The sequence below is a fragment of the Mesocricetus auratus genome, unplaced genomic scaffold (genome assembly GCF_017639785.1).
Source record: "Mesocricetus auratus isolate SY011 unplaced genomic scaffold, BCM_Maur_2.0 Super-Scaffold_100014, whole genome shotgun sequence".
Lineage (NCBI taxonomy): Eukaryota > Metazoa > Chordata > Mammalia > Rodentia > Cricetidae > Mesocricetus > Mesocricetus auratus.
In genome coordinates, this window is record NW_024429197.1 from 43,969,371 (window position 1) to 43,982,608 (window position 13,238).

The window sequence follows — 13,238 nt, forward strand, 5'->3', positions numbered from 1 at the left end:
TGAGGGCACTAATCCATCTTGCAAGTGAAGAAAACGGAGGCGACTGATGCAGAGGAGAGACACTATGAAGACCCAGGGGGTGTCTTAAGTGACCTTTCTCGGTGATGTAACAAAATACCTGACAAAAAGCAACTTGAAGAAAGGATTTCTTCTGGTGGTTTGAGAAAAGATGTGGTCCATCAGGGCGAGGAGGACCAGCACAAGAGCATGAGGTGTCCAGTCACGCCATCTATAGCAAGGAAGCAGAGTAACGAATGCTTGTACTCGGTTCCAGGTCCCTAGCCCACGGGACTGTACCTTGGGTGGGAGGGCCTTCCTTCCTCAGTCACACTTCTCTGGGGACGCTCTTCGGAGAGACACACAGGTGATTCTAACTCCAGTCAAGCTGAAGGTGAACCACCATAGCAAGATGGTAGAAGGTAATGGACACCACAGCAAAATGGTAGAAGGTAATGGAGGTAGAAATTAGAGCGCGCGTGCGGAAGGAACCAGGATGGGAAGAAGGACAGTTTCTCCCTTGTAGCCTTCAGGGGAGACGGGGGCATGGCTGCTCACCCCCTGATGCCCGACTTTTAGTCTTCAGAGCCTGTGAGAACACATTTTCATGGTTGTGAATCCCCTGGCTTGTGGCGACTTGTTACAACCCCTCGCATCTTCACTCTTCCTGGTTTCCACTCATCCCAAAAGGATGCTGACTATGTATGAGATGACTGGGGAAATGTTCAACAAAATTAGGAGACAAGGCTTCAAGAAATGATTCACTACTCACTGCTGTATAATTGACTACTCACCGGTTGGTATGGCATCAAAACGTAGCCTAGGCTCTCAGATCCTCAGTTTGAGCAACAGGAAAAACAGAAACACAAACGTGACACACAGTTCAGTGATTGAGAGTGGTAAGGAGCAGAGAATTTTACAGACTTCTCAGAGACCAGTTATTTTATACTCGCTCATTCCCTGCCACCCCCCACTGTTGTTGAGAAAGTTTTCTAGAGCGTTCTGTTTTGTTTCCCTATACGTTCTCTATTAATTCTAGGATTTTAGTGGTTTTTCTAATTAGCTTTTTAACCTTGTATGTTTTTTGGGGGTTTTGTTTTCCATGTTGTCTTGGTTTTATTTTGCATCTCGTTTTCTAAATTCCTTGGTCAGATATTTAGTGGCTTACATCCCACTCTTTCTAATTTTTAGGTGGAAACACAAAGGCTAGGAATTGACCTTTGACTGTGACAATGACAGTGGCTGTACTCTGTTTTCACGTCAGGTACTTTCAATTTCAGTTTATTAAATGGTTTATAATTGCACATTTTTATATTTATCTTTTCAGAGTTACTATTAGTGCACTACCTCACATTGTGCCTTGGTCTAACTGATCTGGGAACTTGTTATCATTATGCAGAAGCTATGAAAATTAAAATTTTCAGTAAATGGAATTCTTTATGGTGTCTTTTAAGTAAAGTGTATCATGGCTGATTACACACACACACACACACACACACACACACACACACACACACACACACCACATTATCAAGAAAACAGAAATCCCAGAATGTCAGCAGCTTTTGGGATTCAGATATTTTTTAAATGGTTACACTACTAAAATCCTACCCATACCCTTGTTATCAGCGGTGTCCAATGGCACTGACCTTGACCTTTGAATTATGTGTCCAGGATTCCAGAGTATCAGTCATTTGTAAGGTTGAAATCAAAGCCCATTTCTCTGTAAAGTCTTCACAAACCACCATTTTCATACCATGTGCTTTGCTCACAGTCTAGAATTCTGCTCTGGCTAACAAACCATGCTGTGAACTCCTTCCGGAGTTAAGGCTGTGTCTCACGCTTCTTTCTATGCCTTTAGATCACCCCTGGCTTCTCCCTTTTTTAACCACATAACAACAAACAGCAAGCACGGTGAGTGTTTGATGCCACGTTTTACAGGACACCTATGAAAGTGTGTTCCGAAATATTAGCTGGAGAGTTTAAAGAGTTTAAAGCTGGAATGGGGCACAGCCAAAGTTAACCTTCAACGCTTAAAGTCAATGTCTGATATGCATGATATGAGATGCATGATATGAATATCCCCAGATTTAAGAAATACACATTTGGACCACAGGAAGCAGAAAAGAAAAAAAAAAACATGTCAGGTTGACACGTGTGCTCACTACAGCACCCACAGCTCACATTCTGACAAGTGTAGCAGTTGTGTGATTTCCTTTTCGCATTGCTGTGGCAACGTCAACTTAAGGAAGGAATAACTCCTTCTGGCTCACAGTAGAAGAAGGGATTCAGCCCATCGCAGCAGGGAAGGCACGGCAGCAGGATCACGAGGCAGATAGTCACACCACTCTACAGTTGGGATTCGGAGAGCCAGCGGGAAGGGGAGCCAGGCTATCCACCCTCAAGGTTCACCTCTGTGACTACTACTCTGTCTTCTCAAGGCTCCATGACCTCTCCAAACAGCACCACCAGCTGGAACCCAAGTGCTCCCACGGAGGAGCCAGTAAGGGACATTTCTCTTTAAACCACAGCCGTGCCGATGGCAACGGGCTCCAAGAGAACCGATTGAAAGAATAACCAGCACCCAGGTAAGACAGTTGCCAACTCAGCCCATGCCCTGTGCGCACTCACTGATGCCCACAGCAGATCTGTGAAGAAGACAAGCGCGACCATTATGTGCATTTCGGAAAATAGGTGTTTAGGGTTCAGAAAACATTAATCTTTTCAAGGTCGTAAAACTAGCAGACAGTTGAAGCAGAAGCAAGCCAAGAGCTTCTGTGTCCTGTCGACAACCTCTGTTCTTTAGGGTAAGGTGACTCCAAACTGACTTAGGAACTCTAGACAGAAGTCTCTCATTTCATCACCAACCTGAATGACCAGATTGCCACCCATGGAATTCCCTTTGGATCAACGTGTGCTTGGAGACGCTACAGGATAAACACACAATCCCTGCCCTCAAGAAGCCCACAGACTTGTCACGCGATAACTGCAATGCTCAAGACAAGTCATGTCTGCTGTGAGGGCTATGACAGAACTGAGGTAATTAATAAGGATATTAAGCAACATTTGTTGAGCATTTACTATGCACTACATTTTGTCCTAAACACTTAGCTATGCAGCGAGCAGCATGATACACCACACTGCTTAGCTCACAGCCAGAGTTTAAGTACTGGCAGACATTTTTGACTGTGTTCTTACAAATAAAGTTGGGGGTTCTCACGCACAGAAGAAGGAAAGACTGCTCTCCACTGAAATTACCTAGAATAACATTGAGGAGAAGCAGATGCTCTCCTGAGAAATGAGATCTGAGGGAGAGATGATGATAAAGTAAGTATACACAGCCTGGGGGTGAGATATTATTCAAGCATCATGGAAGCACTGGCAAAGACTTGGGGCATGAGCAGCACCGAGGTGAGGGAGAGGTATGGAGAGCAGACATTATATTAGGACAGCCAGAGACTGGCTACAAAAGCATGGCCTGCAGCTAGATAGCCCAGAGAGGCTGAGCCCTCCCCAGCCTTGACCTGGCTCCAAGGGAGGCCCAGATGGCCAAGGCTATTTGTTTGTAGGTTACATTTTTTTCCTGAACAGATTCCAAATCCTAGTTTCCAAAGAAAAGAGAAAACAGACTTATTGGGTCAAAGGCTTTCCCTGAGAAATGTCTTTGTGGCTATGTGCCAGCACAGGATTCCCCCCATAGCCCAGACCAGCAGTCGGCAGGCTGGAGCCTTCCTCAAACCCTCCAATAAGTCAGGGATTAGAAGTCATTCCCTGGGAGACTTCAGGCAGAGTCATGTGCCCAGCAGCTCTGCCCCAGTATTTAAGCCCGCCCAGCTTTGGCATGCATCCTGGTGACTTCTCAGTGCCTCACAGGCCCGCCCTCCCCTTTCCTGTTTGGCATGGCCCTGTGCTTCCTGCCAGGCCACATCTCCTCTGAGTGTTCCCTAAGAGTGGTGTTCCCAACCCTTGACCCCAAAACCAGGGTAGACTTGGGTGCTGGACAGAGTCACGGAAGTGACTCTGCCATTCCACTGCCCTGTCAGGGAAGCTCTGCTTGTCTACTCTCATGCCCCAGCACCCCCTGCACACCCCCTATCTATGAGCCAGTCCCAAACCAAGGGTAGAGGAACAATCTACCTGCGTGCAGATGATAAAAAGGACCTAGGGGTATTATCCGTTCCAAACTTTGAAACGTTAAACAAAATTCAATGGGTCAGGTTTTGTTTTGTTTTAATCACACACAGGGAACTCTGCAGTGCAGCAGGAAGCGGGGGCTGGGGAGAGGATATTTCTTTCCTGACACGTGGTTAGTGAACAACTAGGACTTCTAAGTCATAGAGGCCTCTGCTCAAATCCCTGCTCTGCTGGCTGCTATCTCCTGTGTAACCTGGGCGAAACACCTCTACCACTGCAAGCTCAGGTGTTCAGCAGTAAGGTCTCAGCAGGAGGGCAAGCATTTGGTTATGTCTCACCAGCACGAGGGGTGAGTTCAACGCTGTCCGTGGCTTCTCGTGCCACCCCCTTCCTCCGTGGGATCTGGAGGCAGCCGTGCTGGACCGCTGCTCTGCTTTACTTCACAGGCTGTTTGTCACATGTGAAGCTGAGTCACCCCTGAGTTCCTCCTGCCTGGAGGCTGTGCTCTCCTGAAAAGGAGCTGGGGCTGTGCCAGCCCCAGGTTCTGAGTGGACATGCTGTTCCGGGAACCCCACAAAAGCTGACAGGGGATGTGAGATTGCTCACATAGGCCTGGGCTTCTCTGTCCTAGGGCTTCTCCAATGAGGATACAGACGTGTGAGCCTAGGGGCTGCTGGGAAGAGCATGAGTGTTAATGAGAAGCAGCATGTGTGGCACCCAGCACCCTGGTGGCACCTAGAGAAACCCCAACGGTCTTCTAGGGGAGAGACAAAGAAGAAGGAAACAGTGCTGCCATACCCTTCTCTTAGTACCTTATAAGATGGCTCACATCCCTGCTCTCAAACGTCTGCTCATTAGGAAGGGCAGGGTTATCGCCACTTCCAGATGAAAAGTACAGTGGTTAGTAAAGTGACACCATTTCCTGACGGTCTGGTGTGGCCTTGTCACCCGCACTCCCGTGGGTCACATAACAAGTGTGACTGCCCAGTGTCCTAGTGGCTGTAGCACAACCCAAGAAGGAGTCGGGCACGAGTGGACCTCACAGACAAAGCATCAGAGTTCAGGGAGGACCAGGAGGACATGAAGAAGAGGGACAGAACTCAAGCCTCAGAAGGAGCACACAGCATCCTCTGGTATAGCATCAAACTTCAGCGGGGCTGCCGGAAACCTAGAAGTGGCCTGCCAGTTACTCATCCCCTCCAGAAGCCCTGATCCCCCATTAATGCCACCACCAAATCTCCATATTGAAACACAATTCTCCCTTGCTGTAGTAATGCTGAATGGTGAAATCCCAGCACTTAGGAGACAGTGGCAGGAGCAGCTCAAGTTTGAGGCCAGCCTGGGCTACATAATGAGATACACAGGAAGAAGGAAGGGAGGGAGGGGGTGTTAGTATTCAGGCATCTGTACTCACCTGTCCTTGGGGTTCTGATAGGATACGTCCTCAGCTGCAGCCACTAAGAGCACTGCCTGTGCATATTTACTATGTTCCCTTTTAAAAGAGCCCTGCCCACCTCCCACCCCCACCCTTGACCCCTGTCTGTTTCGTTTCTCCTCCTCTCTCTTTTCTTTCTCTCCCCTTTTCCTCTCTCCTGCTGCTCCCATCCCTGTAGGCTGAACACTCCCCTTCCCTTTCCCCTTTTTATGATTCCTTTTTCCTAATAAAAAACCCCTTTGTTTGAGCCCCTGCTTTTCTTAATTTACATCAGGAGGAGGGAGGGGAGAGGGAGGGAAAAGAAAGGAAGAGGAGAAGCAAGCAAAATGAGAATGGACACAGAACCACAAGACTGATTAACAGGTTGAAGCGATGATCATTTGAGTTGGATGCGGAAGACTGAGGCAGGAAAGTCAGGAGTTCAAGGTCACCCTTGACTATTAAATTGAGTTTGAGGCCAGTCTGGGCTATAGGAGACTCTGTCAGACAAAAACACACACCCTGGCCTACATAGTACGTTCCTCTGCTAGTCTAGACTACAGATTGAGACGCTGTTTCAAAACCAAGGAAAAAAGAGAAGGACAGAGGGAAGGAGGAAGAAATGGGGGAGACTGTGCGACTCTCTCAGACTCTAGTCTACTTTGCCAATCAAAAGTAAATAGTTAGCTCTACATCCTATCTTCTTTTGGCTGCTGTTTGAGACAGGGTCTCACGATCTAGCCCAGTCTGACCTTAGTGTGTTCCGATTCTAGGTGCAGGCACCTGGCTTATCACATCTTACAAAAACCTCAGGTTATGTTCTCCTCCTCCCATGCTCTAGCTCGAAGTCCCCCACCAATTCTAAAGGAAGGTGTAAAACTGCTGCTCTGTAAATAGATCTGGAGAGCTCCCGCACAGGATCCTGTAGACACAGGACTAAGCAGACACAGCTGAGTGACTTACCCGCCAGGAAGAGCACATATGCACTAATAGCACATCTGGTCATGATTGGTGTGGATCCTGAAAAACAGGAGCTCTCTCGGCCATTGCTTCAGGGATGGGGAAAGTGCTAGAGTTCCAGAGAGACCCCAAAGAGAACTCTGCTTTGGGGGCTTCTTCTGTGTTCTAGGAGGTAAGTGAGGCTCAGAGTGGAGAAGCAGCTTGTGGAAGCCTGCCTAGCTTTGCAGAAGTGTATAGACAGCAAGAACCCAGGGCCTTCTGACTTCATACTGCTAGCCTGCCATTTGGGGGAACATCTATCCTCCCTCAAATGCAAGAGGTGGCAAGCCTCTGGAGTCCAGTCCCCTGACCATGTTCTTCCTGCCCAGAACCCCACACTTGTTATAGCATAATAACAGTTACTGAAATGCTGCAATCAGAGATACATGAACTTCCACAGTGTCCCCTTGATCGGGTGGAGCCTTCCAGATGTCACACCTCACTCAGGCTTTAGTGTGATTCTTTTTAAATTTTTGTGTTACTTTCTAAAATTAGTTATGTTATGGGGGTCGGAGATGGCTTGTGTGCCATAGTGCATTTGTGGAGATCAGAGGACAACTTTTAGGAGTTGGCTCTCTCCTTCCTCCACGGGGGACCTGGGGATTGAACTCAGGTCAACAGGCTTGGTGCCAAGCACCTTTACCTGCTGAGCCCTCTCCCTGGCCTGGGGTTTGTTTTGTTGTTAGGAGTAGAGGACACTGTAGGGGAATCTTTAGTGACCGGTGCCAGTTGCTGTTCTGGAAGACTAGCGGTTAGTTGTCTTGTCTCCCTGAGCCTTCGGTGAGGGACTCCACACTCAAGTATCCACAGCAGGACCTCTGTGTTACACCAACACTTACCAGATTATGGTGGAAACAGTGTTTGTGACGGCTTCTGCCCGGTCTATGCAGTCACTTCAGCCATCCCACTGTCGTGCCTGTCACACGCCTCTTGTGTCCCCACGTCATAGCCTCTACATTCGCTGTCCTGCACTTCTTCCCGATCTCCAACCAGCCTCCCCACAACCGCACTCAGGGCTCTGTAAATGCCACTTCCTCAACGAGCCTGTCCTGAGTTCACCATGCGCACGGCCCCTCATGCTACCCATCTGGTCACACATCGTCTTCCTGATGATACCAATTACCGTGTGAACTGCTGTGTCATCGACGGCTTACTCTACGGTGCCCCTCCTCCAGGAGAGAGACAGCTCCACAGAGGAAGACACTGGGTCCTTCTGCTTCTCTGCTAAACCCGTGGCATGAATGCTTGCAGGGACTGCGTCTGCTTCTGCTAATAAACTGATAAAGAATGAAGGGAGAAAACTTGCCTTATTCTACCTCTTATTTGTGAACTCAAACCTTTCAGGAGAAGGATTACAAGGATGAATGCTTGGAGCCAGGGGGACCTGCCGTCACTGAGGAACGCTCAACCTCAGAAGCCAGCAATAATTCTCCATGGCTTCAACAAAGGACGGGTGCCCTTCAGAAGGTAGAGCCTGGGTGAAGGCTTAAGCCATTAAAATAAATAACCTGGCTGTGTGCAGTGGCCCACTCTAGAGGCTGAAGCCAAAGGGAGTAAAGTTCTGAGGGCACCGTGAACTACATAGCAGGTTTGAGGCCGGCCAGAGCTACATGGTAAGACCCGATCTCCACAGAACAAAACATGAAAAAGTAAAATCAAATAATATGCCAGGGGCTGTGTGTGGAAGGGTGGTGGTGTGTGCCATATATGGTGTGGGGTATGTGGGTGTCCCGCGCTACCGTCTCGCCAGCAAGAACGACGCGGCACACTTAGGATCCTTCTGCAGAACAGCTTTAATGTGTCTTGAGAGGGAGAGCATAAGCTTACAGAGTGGAGACCCAGGGAGCGAAAAGCCCAACCCTTATATAGCTCAGCAGTCCCCGCCTCGGACGTGTCATCTCCTGACTGGCTCCTGCTCGTCAGCCCATATGACGCCACGGGAGAGGCAGAGAGTAAGAGATGGAAAAATAGCAGGCACGTGCGCACCAAGGTTGTTTACTCCAACCGACAACGGGTGTCAGCGCCATCTTGTAACGGAGAATGTGGGGGCGGCTCCCCACATGTGGGAGTGTGTGATATATGTGGTGTGGTGTGTACGTGCTGTGTCGTATGTATGTGTAGGGATATGTGAGTGTGGCGTATGTGTATGGTGTCGGAAGGTGTGGGATGTGTGTAGCAGGGGTGATGTGATGAGGTGTGGAGTGGGGGGGAGTTGAAGGGGGATAAAATGTGTGTATGTTCAGATACCTGTGGATGTCATAGGCAATTAAGAGAGATTTGCAAACAACTTTTAAAGCATTAGCAAGCTTGAGAGACAGCCTTACACAAGCAAGAGGATCCATCCTCTTCATTGGGATATAGAATCAGAAAGAGTTTTGTGATGAATCCAGCTGACCAAGAAACCTGTGGAGGAGGAGAAGGAGAAGGTATTCCAAACAGCGGAGTAATCTGGACAAAGTCATGGAATGATGACTACTTCTGGGACACAGAGGTGGCAGAGGCAGACTCCTGTGTGGTCCCTATGCTAGTAAGGCATACTAGTGACCATCTGAGAGGTAGACAGCCTCAGGTTGTGTTAGACAAACCCAAGTTCAAGGACTGACTCTGCACCAATTCCATCCTCCCTGGCTTCACCCCCTAAAAAGCAAAGGGCTATGAGGAAGATGGGTAGAAGCACCCTCTCCCGTGGGTGCCCTCGGCAAGGTTGGAGGATAGCACCTAGAAGCTCTGGGGAGGCTTGTGTTTACAGAGAAAACACCAAAACTGCTGTATCTTTGCTCCAGCTCGCTGGAACCACAATATTTATTTGGAATTTGGAACTCATTAAGAGTGGCTGTGAAGTGTTTACTCAGGGTAACTTGGGTTATCAAGAGAGGGAGAAAGTTTGGCTGAAGTGACCTTGAAATCCCTTCTGAACCTTCACTGTGCCAGGGGTCTGCAACACAGGCAGGGAGATGCTGTGAGACCTGGAAGTTGCTGTTGGTCCCCAGCTCCAGCTCAGACTTTGCCGTTCAGTTTAAAGTCCTGGGATGTCTGGAGGTCAGATGCTTCCTTCCCAACACCCTGGTACCACAGGCTCGTGGGATTATCTCAAATAAGCAGGTGCCTGGCATACAACAGGACCCAGCCCAGTACAAAGCTGTACACAAAGCTGCCAAGACTTCCGTCAGTATTCTACTCCTTGGTCATAATAAGGTCCTCCTGAATGCTTCCCATGGGATGCCTCCCCCCATACACACACCATCAGGTCTCGTTTATAAGGAGATACAGTGTGGGTTTGGGCCTTAGGACACAGCTTCAGTGAATTTTGGAAATTTAAGGTATGTGCTTGGAACCACTCCAAAGTTAAAAATCATAAAAAACTAAAACATTTAAAAATTATCCTTAAAAATATTATCCACTGTGTTTTGATGTCCATCCGTTCTGCTTTCCCAACCCTGGCTTTCTGCATCTAACTGGAAACTTAAAATGCAAAAACCAAAGTTGAAATGACCAGAACATCTAAACAGTGAACATTGAGGGATGTGTCTGCCAGACAATCTACAGTCTACATCCCTAGCTCTTAGGACAGGACTCCAGAGAGGGAAATAATTGTGTGACAAATACAGTGATGGCCCTTAGTTCTGGGACCCACAGTGAGAGCGGTCTTCAGGGCAGTTAGTGTGAAAGGCCTGAACCTAAGCATTAGCAAGCTCAGCCTATTTCATAGGAGTTCCCCAGGCACAACAGTAAAGAGCTCAGGGTTGGGCAACTCCACTAGACTAAGTGCACCATCCAGAGCCATCGCCACTCTTCAAGTAAGTAAAGCACACAGGAAGAGAATGGCACCAATGAGTACCTACTGTGTGCAAGGTGCCTTATGTAGATCGTCTTACAATGCGAGGCTCACTGAAACCTGTAGAAGAAGCCCCTGTGTTTGCTGAAGAGGTGACTCCGAATTGTGCCACTACTGGCTGCACCCCTATCTCCTTCCTCAGCACCTTGAGACCTGTGGGCACCAGGACATCCTACTTTGTACCTGCATGCCTTTACACAAGTCATTTAACCTCTCCATGCCTCTATGTCTCCTAGTGAAGCAGAATGTTAAGACAGCGCTGGCCAATGGTTTCCATCCTGTGCACGAACCTTGTGAACTTGCCAGATGCTGGAGCTCACCTTATCCTGACCGCCACCACCCAGTGTCTGAAGAAAGTGCACTTGGCAGGGTCATCCGGTTCTTAATTGGCCTGAGAGTCCTACTTAGACCTGTCTACTAACAATAACAAGTGAAACAGAACACTTCATTGTTGTTTAAATATCCTAGGCTTTATAGATATGTATATATTCAGTTTTCAAAACAATTATATGAGGTAAGTGTTGCCAACCCCAATTTAACGATGCAGAAAGTAAGACTGAGGGAGATCAGGTCATGTTCTCAAGATTATAGAGTTGGTGACTGAAGAGCAGTCAGGCCCTACCTCAGCCCCTGGGACTGGCCAGAAGACTCAGACACTGGGCTATGCTGTATTTAGCCAACCTGGAGCAGTGACTGTATCAGAGACAGACAGCAGACACGCATGCACACACACACAAACATACACATGTGCATTCTACACCAGGGAGGTCTTAGAGGAGGAAGCAGGCAGGTTCCCACAGAAGAAATTATCTGGAGAAAGACTATTGCCCACCAGCTAAACCCATAACACTAGGCTCAGCTGCTCTGGTTGTTCAGAGTGAACCCCCCCCCCCAAAGTACCTGAGAGACTGAAATCTCCTCTCTTGCTCTCAGCCCATGTGGTCAGGCCTGGGTTTAGGCAACTGTGCACAGGGCATCAAGTATATTTACAGCGTGGAGGAAAGTGTAGAAACTGCCAGGATTTTCTCTGTATCTCCTAGTTTCAGCTAAAATGATTTTGAGTTTTACAGTCTTCCTCATAACTATTTTATTAAGAATGTATATTTGTAACTTGAGGACTAGGCTGTCACACAGGAAGACCAGCCCGTGGCTTACAGTATGGTTCAGTCTTTATTTGATGCACCCACGAGAGCTCAGAGGGTCCATTCTGCCTCTAGTCCGGCTCTTAATCATCATGGTCCAGTTTTTACCCCCACTCTCTACCACAGGTTAGTCAGTACTTTTACAATGTCATTGATAACACACAGGGTGGAAGAATGGCTTGAGCTCTGCAGTTGTACACATTCAGTTAGAATTTCTCACTCTGGAGTTTTTGAGGGAAGGCGGCGGCAGGAACTCGGTAGCTGTGCAGGAGTCACGGAGCCAGACTCTGGCTCTACCTCCTGCATGGCTGGCACAGAGGGCTAGACCTGTGGGGACCTGCCGCTGAAAGCCCAGGCTTTGTTTACATATGGAGCCAAGGGTGGAAACTGGCCTTGTATGGATGAAACGCTGGAGGGCCACTGGGGGAGGCAAAGAGAAGCAGCCTGATAAGAATCTGCGAGTAAGTACGTGAAAGAATGCACTGAAACTCCCTCCCAGGATCACAGAAACCCGACCGAAATTCGACCTTAGGGACCCGCCCGCATGCCCCATCCTGCTGGCTAGACAAGCAACCCGAGGCTAAAATGGCTTTTGAACTGTCTCCAGGCCAGGCCACCTGCCTCCTCTGTGGGCGCGACTGTAGGGCAGGGGGTGTAAGCCTGTTAGAAGGGAACCTCGCTTTCCTGAGCACCTACTAGAAGTACTGTTTCAACTGTTACCTATTTTGATTCATTCCCATTTCTCATCTGGGAAAGCGCGGTGCCGGATAGGCTAAGTCGCTTGCCCAATGGAGTAGCTTGAGTCCAAATTTAACGCTGTCCCCACCTTTCCCCACCCAATGGCGATGCCCAGATAGGCGCCAGAGCAGACATACGACGTGCCAGTGTCTCTGAGCACCGTCGCCGCCACCCCCACCCCCACCCCGAGGCAGGGTCATTCACCTGTGGATCCACTGGTCTGCAACTTACTGGCCCCACCCGCTCGGCGGATTTCCGGAAGTTATGCGCCCGCCCAGTGACTGCTGACCCAGAGACGCTGGTCCTGTCCTACCCATGGCGAGCTTTATTCAGAAAGCACTTACAGGTGCACCCCTTGGGCGCAATTCTCTAGTCTGTATCCGGTCCGGAAGCGATGGAAACTGGTCCTGCCACAGAGTTCTGGGTAGGGCCCTGCCCACGCCCACCCCACTGCTGCCCCAAACAGGTTTCTTCACTTTCCCTGTACTGACTCTGGCCCCAGGCAGGGAAAGGAAGCCGATTACTCAATGTGCCCCAGGATTGTTCTGGTTCCCAAGAGAACTAGCTACCAGCCAATCAGCCAGTTGGACCCTAATGAAGCCATGGCAGGTTCTAGGGCTACAGCTCCTAGGGCCACCCAGCAAAATTTTAGGGTCCTCAGGTGACTTCTGTGCTCTGTGCTCAACAGAGCACCAGGGTGTAAAGTATGCCAGAGGGCAATATTGGCTTGCCAAGCCAATCTGTTACTGGGCCACCATAAGTTACTACACCAGAGCAACTTTTCTGGAAGCTGCAGCTCCTTTGTTTCAGAGGGCTTGGCTTGAAGAAAACCCAAGCAAGTAGTGGAATGCATTTATTCCAGAGTGTAACACAACTCTAGCCACCAGGGCTACCAGCTTGACCCAAATATATCCTTGTCCTCAGAAGTCCCATCCTAATGAGCATGAGAGGCTTCAAATCATCTTGAAAGGAAGTGATA

At 48.9% G+C, this 13,238-nt stretch overlaps 1 long non-coding RNA gene across 1 annotated transcript; it reads right to left on the minus strand.

Moving 5' to 3' along the window:
* Positions 1 to 11,451: 11,451 nt before the first annotated feature.
* LOC121144018 lies at positions 11,452 to 12,591 on the minus strand. The gene is made up of 2 exons (XR_005881356.1): positions 12,464 to 12,591; positions 11,452 to 11,941 (listed from the first exon to the last, which is right to left on the minus strand). It is a non-coding gene; the product is annotated as an uncharacterized LOC121144018 (long non-coding RNA).
* Positions 12,592 to 13,238: the final 647 nt, after the last annotated feature.